At 34.2% G+C, this 6,067-nt stretch overlaps 1 non-coding gene across 1 annotated transcript; it reads right to left on the reverse strand.

Moving 5' to 3' along the window:
• Positions 1-5,353: 5,353 nt before the first annotated feature.
• Positions 5,354-5,460, reverse strand: LOC121229824 (small nucleolar RNA R71). The gene has a single exon (XR_005927780.1). It is a non-coding gene; the product is annotated as a small nucleolar RNA R71 (small nucleolar RNA).
• Positions 5,461-6,067: the final 607 nt, after the last annotated feature.

The raw sequence follows: 6,067 nt of genomic DNA on the forward strand, positions 1-6,067 counted from the left end.
CTACATCTTGCCGCCCTCAAGAAAAGCCATTGCTAATTGGCGTGTCAAAATAAAGATACAATGGCTCCTTTAAATAGGCTTAGATTAGAGTTCTAATTATACTAAAATATTCCTAGAATAATCAGAGTCCAACTGGGAGAAGCAGTCCTACTTGAAGTCTAAAAAGTAGCTGCCAAATAAGAGAACACGTCGTGACATCATGTCATCGTGACGTCGTGACATGCTAGCTCTCCTTGTCAGGACACCGATGCTGCATTTGCCCGGGGTTTACATCGCATCCTCCCAACGAGCCCTACCTACTTGTTATGATGCCGAGCCTTTTTTTACCCCTCTTCGATTGTTCGTTGATTGTTCTCTTAAGTGCCTACAACCTTTCTGATAAATGTGAGGCACACCCCCACCAATTTTTTTTCCTTTATATATTTTACTTCTCTCTTCTTGTAGTTTACTTTTCCATTGCAAGCTATTCAAAAGGCTCCTTTTCCTTTTTTTTCTTTGCTTCTTGTTGTTGGGTTTTATTTTGTTTGGATTTTGGATGGATATACTTTTGTTTCAATTTTCGAGTAGTGCGGTGGTGGTGGGTGGCCAATAGTGGGGTGAGGAAGATTGAAAGGGGTCTAGAGTGGTGGGCAGAAATGACTATGAGCAGCTTGGGTTTGAAGGAATAGAGGAGAAAATAATGTTTTTTTAATTTATCTTATACTAATAAAAAAAACTAATAACTAAAAATGTAAATGATTAGTTGAAAATTAGGTTACATTAATAAAAGATTTTTAACTTCCAAGTTAACAATTTTCAATTCATGTCATCAATTTTTTAGTCCATTTCATTATCCCATTTCATACTTAATTCCTTAATGACTAGAAAATTTGAATTTACATACTTTAGTGGTTAATTGAAATTTTTCATAGTTAGGTGACCAAAATAGAAAATGCTAAAAAATTCAATGTCTAATTAAATAATTCACCTTTTCTTTTTACTGATTTAGTCCTTATAGTTTTAGAGTTATTCTTTATCCAAAAATTGTTTAACAATTTATCTTCATTAAATATATTCAATTACATATGAAAATTGTCTATCTTTTAATTTATAAAATCTTACTTTTATGAAATTAACATAAACATTTTAATATCTATGATCTTATTACTTAACATATAACTTCAATTTCTATAAAAAAATATAATTTCAATTAATTAGTTGACAAATCTTATTAAAATAGCCCTAATAATTGACAAATTTTAATTCAAACAGCAATAAGGACATAATATTAAAATATTAAAGAGAGGGATCCACTTATACAAGTGTAAAATTACAATAGTTTTACATATTTTTGTATATTTGTATACTATTAATATTTTGGGAAAATGGATGCAATCATTGGAATTTAACATTCAACCGGGACTACCCTTTATCATTATTTCAAATATGTATAAATTTCCATCATAACATACAAGTATGGCACATTAACATAAATCACATTACATAAAATACAACATTCAATTTACATAATTACATATCCGATTAAGTTACATGAACTTACCTCGACACTTGTTCGCGTAATAATCTACTAATCCAAAATCTTTTTCTTTCCTCGTTCTAACCTCGAGTTTGTGTTTTCCGGATCTATATAAATGAATTTAACTATTAATTTCATACATTTCATACTTAAATGGACTCAATTTAAGTCCTAGGAAAAATTATCATTTTGCCCCTAACTTTTCCAAAAATTTCGATTTTGTCCCTAGGCTCGGAAATTGAAACTTATGCAAATTACTCCTTATTCCAAGCCTAACCAAAGCCCCACTACAAATTTTCCAGCACATGTTTACATAAAATTTTCAGAATTTTTCATCAAATTTTACAAGTTTACAATTTAGTCCTTAAATCAAGTTTTCATCAAAAATCACCTTGCAAAAGTTGTTTATCTATCAATAATCTTTCATTTTCTACCATAAATTTATAACTTTTTAAAATAATACATCCATGACCCATTTTCATACCTTGATAACTTTTCAAATTAATCCCTCAAATAGAGAGATTAAGCTATCCTGGTTCCAAAAATACCAAAATTACCAAAAACGGGACAAGAAAACTAACCCAATTAGGTCTTGAAAGCTTCTTTTATCTCTCCTAGGGTTTCCATGTGTTTTTAGGTTGAAGACGATGATAATAAGATGATATAATTTCTTTTCATCTTTTAATTAGTCATGTATTTTAGTATTTCCAGTTTAGTCCCTTGTCTTTTTCTATAATTCCATGGATGAGTCACCATAAAAATCTACTTACTTTTATTAATGGTATAATTACCATATAAGGACCTTAAGTTTTGAATTTCATAGCTATTTGATCCTTATAGCTACTAGAATTCAACTTTCACATTTTATGCGATTTAGTCCTTCTCGTAATTAGGCACTAAATTGAGAAAATTTTGGTATCAAAATTTTCATGCGTATTTCTATCACATTATGGGCCATATGGTAAAATAAAAATAAAATATATTTTGGATTGGATTTGTGGTCCCGAAACCACTGTTCTGATTTCACTGAAAAATGAGCTGTTACAACTCTCCCCCCTTTAGGGATTTTTGTCCTCAAAAACCTTACCAGTAAAAAGATTCAGGTATTTCTTTCTCATTAAATCCTCTGGTTCCCAGGTAGCCTCCTCAATACCATGCCTTTGCCAAAGAACTTTTACCAAAGCTACCTTTTTATTTCTAAACTCTTTTATTTCCCGAGCTAAGATTTTGATTGGTTCCTCACCATATGTCATATCAGGCTGGATCTCTACCTCTGTCGGAGAGATAACATGTAAAGGATCAGATTGATACCACCGTAAAATAGACACATGAAAAACATTATGGATCTTTTCAAGCTCTGATGGCAAGGCTAACCGATATGCAACCGGTCCTATTCTTTATGTAATCTCATATGGTCTAATGAACTGTCAACTCAATTTTCCTTTACGACCAAACTTGAAATTCTATTTCCTTTCTTCCAAGGCGTCACTTTCAAGAATACCTTGTCACCAACTTGAAATTCTATTTCCTTTCTTTTCAAATCAACATAAGACTTTTGTCAATCAAAGGCTGCTTTCAGGTTGTCTCGAATTACCTTCACTTTTTCTTCGGTCTCTCGGACCAATTCAACTCGGTGTAACTTTTCCTCACTGAGTTCTGTCCAATACAATGGAGTTCTACATTTGCGACTGATAAACGCCAAATTATACATATCTACACCCCAAATACTTAGCATATTTATGGATGTTTATTACTAGATTTGTGGATTTTGGTGCTCTTAATTCGGTTATTTCATGTTTTGTACTCAGGAAAGCACCAAGAGTCGAAAGGAGAAAAAATGAGCTAAAAAGGACAAAAACAGACCAAATCGAGAAGATGACACGGCCTAAGCCTTGTCACACGGGCATCTCACACGCCTGTGGCCTTCGGAGGTGTCGACCAAGGTTTTCACGATTCACACGGCCTGACCATTAAGCCCACACGGCCGTGTGCAATTTAACGAGTCGAACACGGCCTGGTAATCACGTCACACGGTCGTGGCACACGGGTGTGTCCCTTTGTCAAAGAGTTTTATTTTAAACGGAAAAAGGTATTTAGGGAGGAAGAAAGCCAATCCAAAGCCTATATAAACACCCTAGGTGTGACCTAGAAGGAGGCCGCTCCTTCTAGAACTTTTCTGGAGGACAGAACCACACACCAGGAATTACTTGAAGGAAGCCAGATGATCCATCTCAAAAGCCGGAGCTACTCCAAGACTAAAGATCTCTCTTAGAATTCCTTCAGGGGTTTTAGAGTTTTCTTTATGTTTTGTTATTTTTATACTTTTGAGATGTACTCTTATTTTATTATGAACTAAACCCCTTAGATACCTAAGGGGGATAAAACCTATGATGGATCTTGTTATTATTATCTGAATTGTATGATAAATACTTGATTTGTTCTTAATTATGTGTTCTTAATGCTTGAGTTAATATTTTGGGTATTAATTCATAATTTGATGTGCTTATGCAAAGGAGAAATAGACCCTGCCTAAGAGTAGAATTGGCATAATTAAGCAGAGTTGATCGAATGCCTAGAAATAGGGTTACGAGATTTTATCGAATTAGGGTGAAACCTAATAAGGGGATCCATAGATCGAGTTAATGCAACCCTAGAGTGTTAATTAGAGAAATGTCTTGATTATTCAATCTAGGGATTAGACGTTATTAGTCTTGAATAGAGATAATAACTTAATTAAGGGATCTCTATGGAACAAGTCAAGTGAATAAATCGTCCGGTTCAGAGTCAGATAACAAGTGAAATTTAGGTGGATTCCTCCTTGGTTGTCGTCTTTATCAATTGCTTTTCTTCAAGTCCTTTTCTAAATTTTCTCTTTGCTTTAATTAAATCAGTTAATTAGTTTAAATAATTAGTTAACTAAAACAACCTTTGTATTCTTAGGCTAGATAATAAAAAGATAGTCATTACTAGTACTTTTGGTTCCCTTGGGTACGATATCCAGGTCTTGCCATTACTATACTATTGTTTGATAAGTGCGCTTGCCTTTTCATCGTGATAATAGTTAGTCTAGGTTTGATCTTCGTTATAAATATTTATTACTTGTTACAAATCACGCGATCAAGTTTTTGGCACCGTTGCCGGGGATCTAAAATATTAGGAACACTAAATTTTTATTACTTTTGCCATTTATTTTTCTTGCAATTTTATATTATTTATTATTTATTAATTTACTTTTTTCTCTCTCTTAGCAGGTTTTTATAGTTTATGATTAGAAAAAACCCGTCAGGACCATTACTCTTTGACGAAGAAATCGATCATACAATTCGCAAAAATCAAAGAGAAATAAGGCGTAGTTTACGCTACACGAAGAACGAGTGTGAAGACGATACTCAAACCCCAACCGAAGAGATGGCTGAAAATCCAGGCAATCAGTTGTCTCCTGCAATTGCAGCTAATCAAAATCCTGCTCCACGTACTATGTATGATTATGCTAAACCTTCTTTAACAAGAACTGAGTCTAGTATAGTTAGACTTGCTATTGCTGTGAATAATTTCGAACTAAAACCTAACACAATTCAGATTATACAGTAGTTTGTTCAGTTTGATGGTTTGCAGGATGAGGATCCCAACACGCATTTGGCTAATTTTCTTGAATTTTAAGATACATTCAAAATTAATGGCGTTTCTGATGATGCCATTTATCTTCGGTTATTTCCCTTTTCGCTGTGAAAAAAAGCTAAACAGTGGTTGAAATCGTTACCACGAGGGTCTATCACTACTTGGGAACAAATGACTGAGAAATTTTTACTAAAATATTTTCCGCCGGCTAAAACGGCTAAATTGCGTAATGATATCTCTTCTTTTGTGCAGATGGATTTAGAAACACTTTACAATGCATGGGAGAGATACAAGGACTTACTGAGAAGGTGCCCTCACCATGAGTTACCACTTTGGCTGCAAGTTCAAACGTTCTACAATGGTGTGAATCCCTCGACAAGACAAATGATTGACGCAGCTGCTAGCGGAACCATCAACAATAAAACACCGGAAGTTGCCTATGAATTCATAGAGAAGATGTCAGTGAACAACTATCAATGGCAAGTTATGAGGATAAAGCTAATGAAAACAGCCGCGTCTATAACATCGATTCAGTCACCATGCTCTCAAATCAGGTAGAACTTCTCAATAAAAATATTGACGGTTTACTTGGTTCTACGCAGGTACATCCAGTAAAGAGGTGTGACTCAAGTGGAGGAGGTGTAAATACAGAATATCAATCCTTCAATCCTTCAACCGAAGAAGAACAAGTCAACTATATGGGTAACAATAACTTTAGATCTCAAAATAACTCATACAGTAATACTTATAATGCAGGGTGGAGGAACCACCCAAATTTCTCCTGGGGTGGTCAAGGGAATCAAAAGCCACAAAATCCTCAAGGTTTTCAACAGCCACCTTATCAACAAGAGAAGAAACTGAACCTTGAAGAGATGTTTTCTAAATTCATCTCGGTGTCAGAAACCCGTTTCCAAAATACCGAGATAGCACTTA

Source organism: Gossypium hirsutum, chromosome A05, assembly GCF_007990345.1.
Source record: "Gossypium hirsutum isolate 1008001.06 chromosome A05, Gossypium_hirsutum_v2.1, whole genome shotgun sequence".
Lineage (NCBI taxonomy): Eukaryota > Viridiplantae > Streptophyta > Magnoliopsida > Malvales > Malvaceae > Gossypium > Gossypium hirsutum.